The sequence below is a fragment of the Lagopus leucura genome, unplaced genomic scaffold (genome assembly GCF_019238085.1).
Source record: "Lagopus leucura isolate 7727_CA_CO unplaced genomic scaffold, USGS_WTPT01 Super-Scaffold_100015, whole genome shotgun sequence".
Lineage (NCBI taxonomy): Eukaryota > Metazoa > Chordata > Aves > Galliformes > Phasianidae > Lagopus > Lagopus leucura.
In genome coordinates, this window is record NW_024962269.1 from 7,911,841 (window position 1) to 7,925,914 (window position 14,074).

At 36.2% G+C, this 14,074-nt stretch overlaps 1 long non-coding RNA gene across 12 annotated transcripts in view; it reads right to left on the reverse strand.

The window, feature by feature from the left end:
* Positions 1-14,074, reverse strand: part of LOC122182577 — a 72,890-nt gene that overhangs the window by 13,056 nt on the left and 45,760 nt on the right. For 6 of the 12 annotated variants that reach the window (XR_006179872.1, XR_006179868.1, XR_006179870.1 and 3 more), the window contains 3 exons: positions 7,922-8,030; positions 6,613-6,747; positions 5,239-5,397 (listed from right to left, as the gene is read on the reverse strand). The exons of 1 other annotated variant lie outside the window; for it this stretch is intronic. This is a non-coding gene — a long non-coding RNA (uncharacterized LOC122182577). The remainder of the gene's footprint in view (positions 1-5,238; positions 5,398-6,612; positions 6,748-7,921; positions 8,031-14,074) is intronic. 5 more of the 12 variants (XR_006179867.1, XR_006179862.1, XR_006179863.1 and 2 more) reach the window with 5 other exon arrangements.

The following is a 14,074-nucleotide window of genomic DNA, read 5'->3' on the forward strand; positions in this document are numbered from 1 at the left end:
TTAAGTGAATATTAAAACCACAAATCATTAGCACCCTGAACATTGCTTTTTTGTTGTCGGGTTGTTTTTGTTGGTTTTTCTTTCCCCATACTTTACACTGCAGTGTTCTATTTAGAATTCACTATTTTATTTTTATTGCACGTAAATCCTTAGCCTTTTGAAAATAATTTCTTTAATCTTCGGAGGAAGAATATATAAGTATCTTGACTAATAACATTTCTTGTACTTGATGTTTTCTGTTGAACTTTTGCTATTCAAAACCAGCAGCACTTAACATGACTATAGCATTCTGCTCTGCTGAAGGAGGCTCTTTGGCAGTTCTCTTCTCCCTACCATCTCCTCTCCTTTTAGAGGCCCCTTGTCATGATGACCCATCCATTTGGCTAAGGGCTGCATGCAGCTGCATATGAGAGAAGCCAACTGTATTCTTGGGTCAGCTGGGGAAATTTGCTCAGTTACAAATGTAGGTACATACCAAGCTTTTACCTCCTGTAACTCCAGGGAGAAAAGGCCTAGGTGTCAATTCAGGTTCCAGCTGAGGCACAAAGCAGATCCACTGGCTACACTGCAAATGCTCGGCAGTTTCAGAAAATCCAATGCATAAAAACTGTTTTTATTAAAGAATTTCCTCCTACATATGTGGAACTGCAGACTTTTATTCACTGAAGTCCGCAAAGTACTATAACGTTTTGCAGTTTATTACAGTGAAGGAAAATGATTAACTGACATATTAACTCATCAGCTATGCTATCCTATAGATATGAGATGCGTGAAGACAGAGCTCGTTCAAGTTGAAGTTCCAACAATTTGCATAGGTTTACGTCCTGCAGCAGGTGCTGGGCCATATCCCTTCCCCCAGTGACATTTGGCAAAGACATGCCTTAAATGTGAAAGTATCAAATGAGCATACGGGTCAAAAACAATAGTTTTGATTCCATTAAAAGAAAACCAAAATAAATAGTTTTCATGTAGTTTGCTTAGGAAGGCAGACTGTATTATTCTTCAGCTCATTAAACTTTACTTTAACAAGCTGTGAAGCCAACACAGTGATGGTTCAACAGTTCGGTATTGCTTTTTCTTTTTTTTTTTTTTTGCAAAGCTTGGCATAAAAATCACACATTTTGAAGCTTTTGAGAAAAATCTTGTTTTTCTTCCATTAAAAAAAAAATCTTCCTCCCTAAACTACCTTAATACTTTTCCTTAGCAAAACAAAGATGTTCTTTGTTTAAATAACATCTCCCTTCGTGCTTGTTATGAAACAGCACATTTCTCATTTCCTCAAAGGTGGTTGCTGGGTGAGATCTTAAGTAAAGACCATTCCCTTTTTTATTATTATTTAATAAATATTAAAGTATATTGTTGGCTTTACCAGTAAATCATACAGCTATTATTTCTTCTAATTGTTTTTAAAGTTCAAGTGCACTAGGAACAGTTTACATGCAGAATGGCTACAACTCCTGCAGAACTACACAAGATCTTTGATACGAGACCTCCACTATGATCTGACAGCATCAGCTCTCATAGGCAGTAGTTGAATCTCAACGCCCATGTGTGAGTATCAGTCAATGCCCATTCCACCTCGCCTAAAACCAGCAGGAAATGTCTGCAAGTTTACACAGTGCAGTGAAGAGCCATGTGCAAGTGCCTGAGCTATGGGTAAAGGAATTACTAAAAAGCAGGATAAAAATATTCAAGTGCTGCTCTAGTGCACATGTACTGCTTGCAATCCTTATGTTAGCTAGACGGCTCTACACAGCTCCTCACCCTGCACACCAGCCATCCAGTCTCTAGAAGCATCTTATTTTTAAGTTTTCAGAGTCTATACTCTAGACTCTCCCAAAATAAGGGTCCAAATTCACAGTACTTCCTTTCCTGCACGTTGTATGACAGGAGCTCCCTCCAGAGGAACCAATCAAGGTGCTTTTAACTGTGAAGAGCTGTCAGGAAGAAATTCTGCGCACACAGTTCAGCCAAAGTACTTCCTTGTTATTTTACTTAATATCTGCAGGCATACCTGTCCCACCTAAGTTGCTGTCCGCAACACTCAATGCAATTTAGTAAAAACTGAAGAGAAGAAAAATGAAATTTGCATGCAATTCTTAAAATATTTTTTTAAAAGTGAAACAAAGACCAGAAGTTGACTCATACACCCAGTTAGCAGAAATTGGTTAACCATTATCACTATTCACACATTTTCAGCTTGGTCTAAAAGCCTTTAGAATTTTTGCTGAAAGGTTACGCAGACATTATGAAAGCTGAAATCATTTGTTACTTTGCAGGATAAAACTTATACTCTTATTTCTTTCCTAAACCGGCCCATAGTTACAGCAATGGCTAGGAATGCATATACATCTGACTAGTTAAACATCCACAGCTTATTTTACAGCAGTACTGCTGGCTGAAAAGTTTTGGATCTCTGAATTGTGGTTTGTGGGATCCTGCAAGGCCTTGCAGACTTGTTAGAGAATTTCTGTGGGGCTAGATAAACACTCTGCAGAGTGCTTTGTTGATTCTTCATAATTTATGCCAATTTTTTCAGTTAATGCACAAGATTACATTATGGCTAGCATTCAGCAACTGCTGGATATGAATGCAAAAAATCTTATGTTACTTTTATTTGCAAGTAAAGAGATTCAAGAATTGCTCTCTTGTTCCTATTACCATAATTGAATATAATGTTTTATCACCAAATTTGCACAGTAATCCAGCAGTGTAGCTCAGATCAAACAAATAAATTACCATACCAGCCATTGATGCTGTCAGGAAGTCAGCATCTTAAACACATGGTGCCCAGGTAGAAGCAGTGTCAAGTTCAGCAAACTTGGATGGAAGTTTGGCTGCTGTATTGAGTTTAGCACTAAAATATTTTAATGTCAATGCACTGGAAAATAACACAAGCTGCAGATAAAGAATAAAAATACTGAAGATACTGGTCTCCAGGGAAGAACTGGTCTTCCAGTTTAGCTGAAAGAAAAACATCTTGCAGATGAAAGACAAATGTAGGATTTTTTCTTTTTTAAGAAGTTCTCAGAAATGGAAGTGCTTCAGTTCCTGCCATAGTCCACAATTCACAGAACAGTTAGGTTTGAACAGGACATCTGGAAGTTACACGGTCCAACCCATCTGCTCAAACAGGGGCACCTGGAGCAGGCTGCCCAGGACCATGTTCAGGCAGTGTTTGAAGATATCCAAGACTCCACAACCTCTCTATGGAATTTAATTGAGTCTCAAATTCTCTCACAAATCCAGCAATCAAGATCCTTAACGCCAACATCAATATATTTTCCAATCAGTGCTAAAGTCAAAATCACTATTGTTCTCTTCCTTGTTTTCTAGGGGAGTAGGGAGTGTTAATCTAAGGAACTTCATCCAGTTTCATACAACAGAGTGATTACCTAACAGTTTTGCATCAGTCACGACACAAGCACTGAAAGATGCGCACCAGCATAGTGCCCAGATTTCGAGAACACTGGCTGAAAGGTGAACATCAAGGTGTGGATGTGCAATCATGTACTCAACAGTACATGAAAGACCCACTGACAGACCAACCAGGCTGAAACGTAGCTACAGTCTGAGGAAGATCAGACATTTGAATTTGTTTTGCAATGTTAAGACCTGCAAAATGAAATGATTTAGATCCAAGATAAAGCAAGCATTACATCGTGTTTCATACTCAAAGCATAAACAGACTGTTGAGCAAGAAAGGACTGTTTACTTTCTAATGTTGTTTTGCTTCCCTACAATGAAATAGAAATATAATAGTTATAGGAAAATTTAACCTAATTAAGTATTTTCCAAAAATGCATTGCTAGAACATTTTAGGATGACAGTTTGTAAGAAAGTAAGCCAGAACTGTGCTTTTGAAGCAACAGCTTTTTATGTAGAGCAGTTTTATGGATGCATCCATCTGAGTTTCCAAACACATGTTCCCTACAGGGAATCAAGCATGCAAAATGCCTCTACAAGCATCAGAAAAGTGGCATAATTCTAATGGACAGAGGGGCTCAAAAAGTAGCGCCTTTCCCTTTTCTCTCTTACCAGATTTCAACCTCAATTTTTGAGGATTGCTATGGGCCTCCCACAGCATCAGATACAAAATCTTCCTCAGAGAATCAGTGTTAAAGCTGAGCTTTTCGAATATTTATTTTCCTTTAAATTCAAGTTCACATCAACTGAAACAGTTTACTGCTAGAGATACCTGTGCAAACACTTCTGGTGAGGGTTTCAGTGCTCCTGCTGTTGCTTGCACCTGACCCTCCAGCAATACCAGAAACACCAAAAGCAATTCTCAAGTCCAGAGCAGAAGCTCTGTGGCTGGATGACCCTGGCAGCACACTTGTGCACGCACATCCAAGATGAAATACATCATCCAAAAAAAACCTGTAAACAGGTGTACAGATAGCGTAGATATGCTTCAAGCTTTTTTCTTTGAAAAGGAATATAAGGACCCTGAAACACTTTAATAATCTCTAGAAAGACTAAGAAATAATGTTTCACATTAAAGGTTAAGAAATTCCTTCCTTGTTAATGCAAGTGAAGTCTTCTCTGATTATGAGAATTCTGCACAGTGCTTCTTTCACTGTTTTCTGGTTTCTGCATTTCTTTATGACACCAATAGAAACCATGGAACTAATTAGCATCCCAGCAACTCAGTTCCAGGATCCATTGAAACACATTTGAGTATGTTTTTAATTATCACAAACATTGATGTATTGTTTTCTAATATTAGTCTACAATGCCTCAATTACTGCCTTTTTCTTTTTTGTTCTCATGCTTAGTTCCTCATATCCTGTCTTAAGAGAAAAATACTTATCATATTACCTCCAGCTGAAAGATATCTTACCTTTGGCAGATTTTTGCTGGTCTGGACAAATGTGAAACTATTTTATTAAGATCCTTTATGAGTAGAAAGAGGTTTAAGTCAAGCTGAATACAAACTTCCATTTTGTATTTTGAATTTTAAAATATGTTGTTACAAAAACATCCTGAGGTTCCTCTATGACCACATTTAGTGAACTCAGCCTTTTTTCTGCTAGTTAAAAGATGACTTCATTTCAAATAATATATTGACTATGAAGCTACATTGCTAAATGAGTTGAAAGTATGTTTACTAAACTATTTTAAAATATAGATGTTTATATGACAGCATACAACTGATAGGTTTAGCCATTCAACAACACCCTTCAAACATTCAGAAAGGCCAAAGATATCTGGCTGATATCTTCAAGAAATACTTACAGGCTTTTCAGATGTCTAAGTCCAAAGACTGAAGTGTGACAAAAGGCAAAATGTCACCTACAGATACTAACAACACTCAAGTTGAAGCAAATTGGTAGATACTGCATCCTGAGAAGGTATTAAACATAATAGGTGAATGATTGTATAGCTGTGGCTCACCTGTGGAAAGAGAAGCAACAGAAGGAAGCAAGAAAGAATCTTCCCAGAACACACTCCAGAAGGAGCAACAACACAGCATATTGTTTTGACCCAGTATTCATCTAATTGTTAATCCAAGCCTCACCATTAATCAGGTAAAAGTCTAGGAATTAGTAAATCCATCATTTGTGTGTAAAGCATAAATTGAAACTATATGCTACTGTTTTCAGCATTTACTTTTTGAGGCACTTATGGCATGTTAGATTGAATTAGTCAGTTACTTCAGCATGTTACAGCACAGAGGGAAATATTTTACTTAGGTTTTTTAAAATATGCATTACTGTTCCGTTGTGTCAATATAATGCCATTACAAAGAATGAAGATTCCATACAAAAATGTAAAACAATAGCTTGGGAGATAAGTTTTGTTATCAACTGCCATGTAACCTTCTTACAAGTTCCAGGACATACATGAGATTTTTCTTCAGGGATGATTTTGTATTTTAATAAATAAATAAATAAGAACCAACTTTAAGAATAAAGGAATGTGACACCTCACCTCTCACAGAGTTGGTACTGAATGGTTCAACAGAATGTAGGAAGCCTTAAGGGTGGGTGAGAAAACCAGTTCAGTTCTGATTATTATCAGATTGTTTTCTTCCCCAAATGCTTCCTTTCTGTCTTTACTAAAGATAATTGCCAATGAAATTCTGCCTCTCATAAGAAATTGCTCAGTTTTAGTAAGTTTTGAACAACACACATATCTAGAGGCAGATTTAAAAAGAACAGTAAAGGTAAACAGGGTGACTTTCCTGATGTTTTTAGATACAGATTGGTACTTCTGCAAATTTATTTGTTGTCACTTTGTAACTGACTGAATACCAGGGAATTGGAAATGCAAAGCTGTTTTCTCTTGAATTAAGCATAGCAAAGTCACAAAAGAATATGCTCTAATAAGGACAGTAAAAGACCAAAAGCCTATAATATTGTCTCCCTGGCCCCAGGGATAAAATATTCCATGACCCTAAAAGGGATGACAAGCATTTGCCCATATAAGTGGAGAATTTTCCTAGATGGCCTGATTCTGCACATGTCCTTTGTTCCTCACTACTTAGAGCATTAATGTCTCAGCCCGAATCAGACCCTTTCCTTGCAGGTGTGATGATCTTTTTTAGCCAAGACCACCCTGCTAGTTTTGGATTACTTAACTATTGAACATAAGAAAATATTGACTAACCTGTTTAGCATTACATCCAAGGGATTAGAGGTGTGATATCCTCTTCTAAACACTGCTTTAAGGAGAAAGCAGAGATAGGAAAAACTGCAGGTGATTTGAACACGTGCAACATTCTCTGTGTAATTAGGAAATTACCTGTTGGGAAATAGGTTTTACACGTCAGAATGAGCAAGTAAATTCTTGTGAGGGCATTTTCTTACTCTGCATATCCCTTGTGTTAAAACTGGTGTGACTGCCTCATTCTGTATTCTGCATCTTATTTCAGTTGCAAATGCAGTTCTAATGCTGTGTCAGACTTATTTTTCTTTCAGTAGAAACATTCTATTTCAGTGATGACTTGTCCTTCTATAGATGGCTTTCTTATTCTCTTTCAAAGTCAGGCCTTCCCGATTCATTGCATTTCCTGATTTTATAGCATGATGTTGTGTATGGTATATTCGTTTATTTTTTTCCATGTTCTACTTAGAAGTCTTTGAGTTGACTATAAATGTTTTATTTTACATTACATTCATGAAGTTCTGCCTCATCTTTCTTCAGAGCTACAGAAATTAATTTTAGATTATGTGATCTATGTCCTGTTGTCTTTAGTTTTAGAAGCTCTCCTGTTAAGCTTTGCAATAATAATTTACCAACAGTCTTTCATCTCCCATTATACAGAACCCATCCTTCTGTTGTAAGCTGCATTTATTCCACAGGACTCCCATTTCCTAATAAAACTAAACACTTTTTAACTCCTACCCACGCAGATTTTATCCCTACACATGGTTTGTGGAAGTATTCTGGAATACAAATATTGTCTTTAATCATTGAAAAAGACAAAAGCTATGGATCCAGCATCTCTTTTCTTTATCCTATCATTGGCTGAACACAGATGGCAACTCAGAGCTCAGAGTCTGTCTAGTTAGTTTATAAGATCTGCTACATTTGCACTTGCAAACAAGATGCTGTGAGTTCCTTAGCCAGCGTGACAAATATAGTGATCGAAAGAGAATGGTAAACAGATTATCTAGAACTAGAGAGGTTTCCAGCAGGAACCCCATCTGTGGAGGGTCAGTGCAAATATGGTCAAATTAAAACAAAGTGGGATTTGCTGTCATTAATTTTGTTATACATGATATCTGGTCATCCTATTGCTCCCAGAAATACATCAATTTAATATAGATGAAGTGGGTATAAACAAGAAATTAATGTTTATGTCAGTTTTCCTATATTTAAAAGCAGTGATCATTACACAACCTTTTGGTTGGCAGTAAAATTCCTCTGTACAAACACACATCTAAGTAAAGATGAAAACAGCATTACTTTGTACCTGGAACAAAAGTTCTGAGACAACTCCTTATCTCATTTGTAATTCACTTTGGGTAAGCTATTAATCTCTTTCTGTTCCCATGTCTCTCCTAATGAAATTCAACCAAAATCTGACAGAAGGAAGCACAAGTGAGAAGAAAGAAACAGTTAGCACATTTAATAGAGGTTGCATTTTTAACTGACATGAAAGGCAAACAGAGGGCAGGTGGGACTCCTTGGGTAATGTGATAAGCACTGTTTCAAGCAAGAACAAATATGGTCATCGTTTCAGTAAAAGCAGGATTAGAAGCAATAAGTCAGTCCTAAAATACCTGCCAAGCTTATAAAAAAAAATAGACAATGAGAAGAAATACTTTTCTTCATTAACAATTAAAAAAAAAACAAGCATAGAATCCAAGCTTTCCTCTGATTGAAGCTGTGTTACCAACACTCATGGCAGCAGAAGGCATTTCCCGCCCTTGTTTCTACATGCAGAATTTGTATACCTCCTTGTTGCCAGAAAACTAATTTTGGAATAACAAAATCACTGTCAACCTGGGATGAAGTGGGGACACCGAGGTCTAGAAAGTGCATTTGGGACTACAAAATAATGTTTCTTAAAAGTAAATAAAGAAATAAATCCACTTGGGCAAATATGGAAAAACAGTTCCTTAGAAAAGAAGCAAAATGAAATATGTCAAATTCCCTAGTGACTTCTCACAACCTTTACTGCATTAGGAGGAGAACAGACCACAGCGTAGCATCTGAACACTATTAAAGGATGCAGACCACACAAACAGTTCAACAATGCTTCCTTGGGATAAAATATTATTCCTCCCAGTACCAGTCTTTCTGACCATATGTGTTGGGGGTTTAAGGAAATGTTTTTCCCACTTTAGGAAAAGACTAGATCATTTCATTAAGCCAAAAATAAATTAATAAATTAATTTTACTTGGAGACACATTTTGTCATCACTTGCACAATGTTTTGTTAAAAGGTACCCAAGTAAGCACTGAGCAAATCAGTGTAGCAGTATGAATTTCTCTAATCAAGAGAAAATCTAAAGCAGCAAGAATATCAGTCTGGCTCCTAGAGCTCACAGGAGATTAACTTTCAGTTTGATTATCGTTTTAGGAAGCTGTTATAAAAACTTTAAAACTTGCCTACAAATTGCCTAACAATTATTAAAGAAAACAGATCTTAGCAGTAGGGTATTAAAAGAATACTTTGAAACATTCCATGTCAGTGACTGCAGGTGGAGGCAGTACAGAAGGTCCTTTGGATGTTACGCATAATTTAGATATGGAATTGTTCCCTAACTGAAGCACTCTTCTTTATTCTTTAAGAACAACCTCTTGTATTAAAGGAAAAAAAAATGTTTTTCTTGAACAAATAGATATTTTTGCTGTTACTTACTTTGTAAAAAAGTTTTAAAGGTCACAAACACTTGAAAAGGTGAGCTGTCTGTATCCTTCCCTGTTAACATTTGTGTTGCTCTTTTTTCCATTCTATCATTGTTTTTAAAGGTAGTTAAATGTGAAAAGCATAATCTTGTTTACGAGGAAAATGTTATTCAACATAATCAAAACCTTGCTATATGATTCATTTTCCATTTCAGACATACATTTCAACACAGACAGTGACATCTGGAGTTATACAGTACGCGCAGGCCCTGATCCAAAAGCTTTTGAGAACAGACTATGTTCATTTCAATTGGCCCTGGATTGGGTCCCTAATCTATATCATATTGGCTCTCTACTGCATGTATAATTAACATCAGAAGTTTCTTTTTAACATAAGGTATACAGCGATTCACCAAGGATCTTAAGAAGTTGAATTTTAAACCTTTCATTCAATTGGTAAGCAACATAATATATTAGCAATCATGGCTTACCATTGCCTGCTACTTTTCAATGTAAAGCCATACTAGCTTTCAGGAGCTCTTTTTTTTTTTTTTTTTTGACATTCTTAGCATCATCTAGGTGCCACGTGGACTACAACACTACAATATACAAAGGACAAATGAATTCCCTTGCACCTTCTATAAAAAGATACAGAAATGGTCACAGAACCATAGAACATCCTGAGTTGGAAGAATGCACAGGCAGAGCTGAATCCAATTCCTGGCTCCAGAAAGGACTACCCAAAATTCTAGCCATATTTCTGAGAATTATCAAAATGCTTCTTGAAATCCATATTTTGGCACTGTGATTACTGCCCCAGAGAGCATGTTCTGGTGCCTGCTCAGCCTTCTCAGTGAAGAACCTTTTCACAGCCTAACATATCTCCACGTCATTCCCTCTGATCCCATTTCTGGTCCCTAGAGAAAATATCTTCCTAGTTCAGAAGAATGTGGTTATTATCATTCTTCCCCCCCCCCTGGCCCCCCCCCCCCCCGCGATGGGAATAGAAGGTGATGTTGTTTGAGGAGAAGTCTCTGGAAATCACACCCTACCTTTCAGTTACAGAACAAAACTACCATTAAAATGGACTTCTACAGTATGTTGCGTTTCCTTATGTTATGACAGACTGATCCTTCAGATAAGCTAGTCATGATTATCTGTTCTTCTGAAATTAGTGGGATATAAATTGAGTAAATACAATGGTATTTGACCCTTACTCGATAATGATGATGACAGCCCCTTGTCTATAAAATAGTACTGATCACTGAATTCAGTCAGTTGTAAAAACTATCTTGGTGTTCTTACTGCACCAAATTTGGCTTAACAACCACTACTCCCACCCCTTCCTTAAAAGCTGATCTTGTAAGCTTCTCCTCACAAACACTGGAATTACTGTTTGACCAAGACAATCTGCTAATGTTTCTTTAGCAGGAATGTACTTGGGTTTAATACTACCTGTGGGTAGATATGGACTCAATCTTAACTCACCGTTACAACAGAAATTAATCCTTGCTCTCTACCACATCCAAAATGAACATAACTCATCAAGACACTGTTAAGAAATACCTTGCATGCAGAAAGTCACAATCACCAAATCTGTTTTCGTATATTTCGTATACAAGGCCACCTCACAGTTTAACTGCCTATCTAGTTTTTTCTCTCTTCCCTAGAATAAGTGGTCAAAGGGTAGAAGGTTATTGCTTCTACAGAGACTATGCAGGACATAGTCTAATGTTGTCATATCAGGCTTGAAATCCATTTCAGATTTCGAGGCTAAAAAAAAAAAAATGTTTGCTTCAATAGAAAGCCTGTGTCCTTATAAGCAACAGAGCTGTACCTCTCCTGATGTTGTCTGAAAGACAAAGTAGTACCAAACTACTAAGTACTAGATCTAGTACTTAAACTATTCAAAATCCTTTTGAGTCTCACATGCAGCTCAGCTATTCCACTGCACCTTTGTTCAGTGCATACTGATGAAGCCATAAAGAAGCTGGCAAGTTCTTATGGCACAGTTCAGTAGCTCGGCAAATGGGCTGATTTTCACTAATGCATTCTTTAAAAAATAGGAGGTAAATATACAACATTGATTTTACAGTACCAATATTTTTATTAACCTATTTTAGTCCTATCAATGCCTTGTTGGTGCTTGAAACACATGAGAAACTGTTGATATTACCAATGTAGATATTGAAAGAGGTTTTCATTGAATACTGAAACTCACTAAGAAAACCTCTGCTTTCACACAATATTTTATTTGTTAAAAAAATGTTTAACTGGTGTTGAAACTCACCTTCACCACCAAAATTTGTCTAGTGACAAGATCAATAGTTCCATAATCTAAATCATCCTTTTGTTCAAAGTGAAAATATTCTGTCAGGAGAAACAGCTTTAATAATTTCAAGATGTTATTGGAATAAATGCTACTGGCTTGAATAGCCATTCTACTTGGCAAATTTGTGTAACCAGTGTTCACCACACCCTGATGAGAAAGAAAAATAAGTAGTTGTCAAAGCTTTCATGTATTATCTTGGAAACACTTCACATGTTCTCCACAGATTCAATGCCTGTTTTATACATGCTAGTAAATCAAATTTGCATATTACTGTAGACATGAGTTAGTAAAGCTTTGTTTCACAAGTTAAGGGTTCTGTTTAAAACTAATAGCTTACTCCAGTGCATGGCCAAAGAAAGTCAACAATTTTGTCAGAAAGCCAGAGACTAAATGAGCTGAGAGGCCAGTCAGGGAACTAGTTACAAAACCATATGGTGCTTATTTTTGAGAATAAGAAATCAACTACTACTTCAAATCTGAAAACACCTCATGACTGTCTGATCACACTGTACAGTGTGTTTCACAGTTTAACTGTACACTGGTCAATCCCAGAGAAGGAAAGTAGATACCTTTAAACTTAAATTCTTTGCAAGTACAGCTAGAGAAAGATCAAGTTTCTTTTACATCCTTTCATATCATTATGAATGCAGACCATCAAAAAAGAACAAAAGAATTCTAATGCCATGATATCAAATCAAATCCTATTGAATTCTGATCTTGAACACTGTGCCCTAAATGACCATTTCTTTTCGTTGCATCATTCCAAAATGGCTATATTGATGCGGCAATTGCCAGTTCACCCCAATTTCCAAGGTATAATTGAAACATTTTTAGTTGGAAGGTTCTTTTCATCTAGCTTTCCAGAACTGGACAGAGTACTTATTTACTGTTTTGAGGAAAACAAAATGAAAGCTGCAAGTATTCTGTTATTACTTTATGCCCATCTTCACAAGTTGCTTTCTAATGAGATACCTTGCCTCAGGAAAATTCTCACATACTTATTGAATTACTGGCATTTTTATTGCTTCAAATAATGGCTCTTTACAAAGGAAAACAAATGAAGTGCTGCAAGAGAGAAAGGTTGCAGCATTACACTTATTACTAATGAGGGAAAGGCAGAAAGCAACAGGTGCCTAAAGGGTTTTTCTTATCACGTATAACAGAATTTGAATTATTTTTATGCTGCAGGGATCTCACAACTTTGGTAAGTTTTCCCACTCTGTAAGCTATTTAAATGAATACGTAGAGCAAATCTTTGAGCCCCACACAGGTCTTCTGCATGCCTAAAAAACCCACTGCAATACCATCGCAGAGCAATGTGGAGGACGACGAAGTCTAGGAAGAAAGCCTAGGCAGGGCACATAGAGAGGAGATGCAAGCAATATTCAAGCTACTGATTATACGTAATACAAGATAAGCTTTGGCAGATACAGCCTGAATGAGAACAAAGAGTAAAAGGAATATTTAAGTTTGGAAAGAGATGCATGAAAATTAAGTATTTCAAAATTTCTACAGAAAAATAATATAAAGATTTCTTTCCCTTGGAAAAAGGCAAAACTGGTCATTTTTTTCATTAAATTAAAATAATAATAGCAAAGTTCTCATTACTTCTGCAAAGTGTGGAGTTGGAAGTTACACAAACTGCTATTTTTAATCAAGACCCAAAAATCCTGATTTAAAATAATGTTGGCAATTAATTTAGCAAAAAGCTCTAGGGATGCAAAATCAAGGGACAAAAAAAAAAAAAAAAAAAAAAATCACTTTAAACTTGCAAGTTTATGAACTGCCTTGATTTCAGCACTTTTATTATGTTTCTCAAACCTGCCAGCATGTTTTGGCTTCTAGAATTAGATCATTACAGAAAAATAACCTTCATTTAAAAAAGAAAATTATCCCTGTAACTAAGTTGGAAATGTGACACCTGAAGGGGATCATGAAAGAGTAAGCTGATCACACCTTCATATGTTTTTAAAACAGTCTCACACTTAGGACTGCACTGTTTTGAAGAAATGAAAAATTGTATGACTTGAATTGCTTAGATGGCATTTCAGTATATATTGAATCAATATAATATTCTGGTAGTAGCAAAAAAATTGGTCCTTTGTAATACCATTATACACTGCATGACTTTATCAGATCATATCCAAACTTAATCTTCATCTAAAAATGATAATCTTGAGTTTAATTCTGCCATGCCTATTGTAAAATAGTGATACAGGATGAGATCTTTCAAAAATATTGAGAACAAATGTCTAAATTGAATTCACTCTTCTGTATTTGGATTTGGAATGCTTAAAAGTCTTGCTAATAAAGCTCTAAGGATGAATTTAAGGGCACGTTTGGTATTATTGTTAAAAAATGATGTTACCATGCTTGTAAAAGTCAGAACACATAAAATATTCAAGGATGGAATGGTGTCTGGATAACATTCTAATTTGT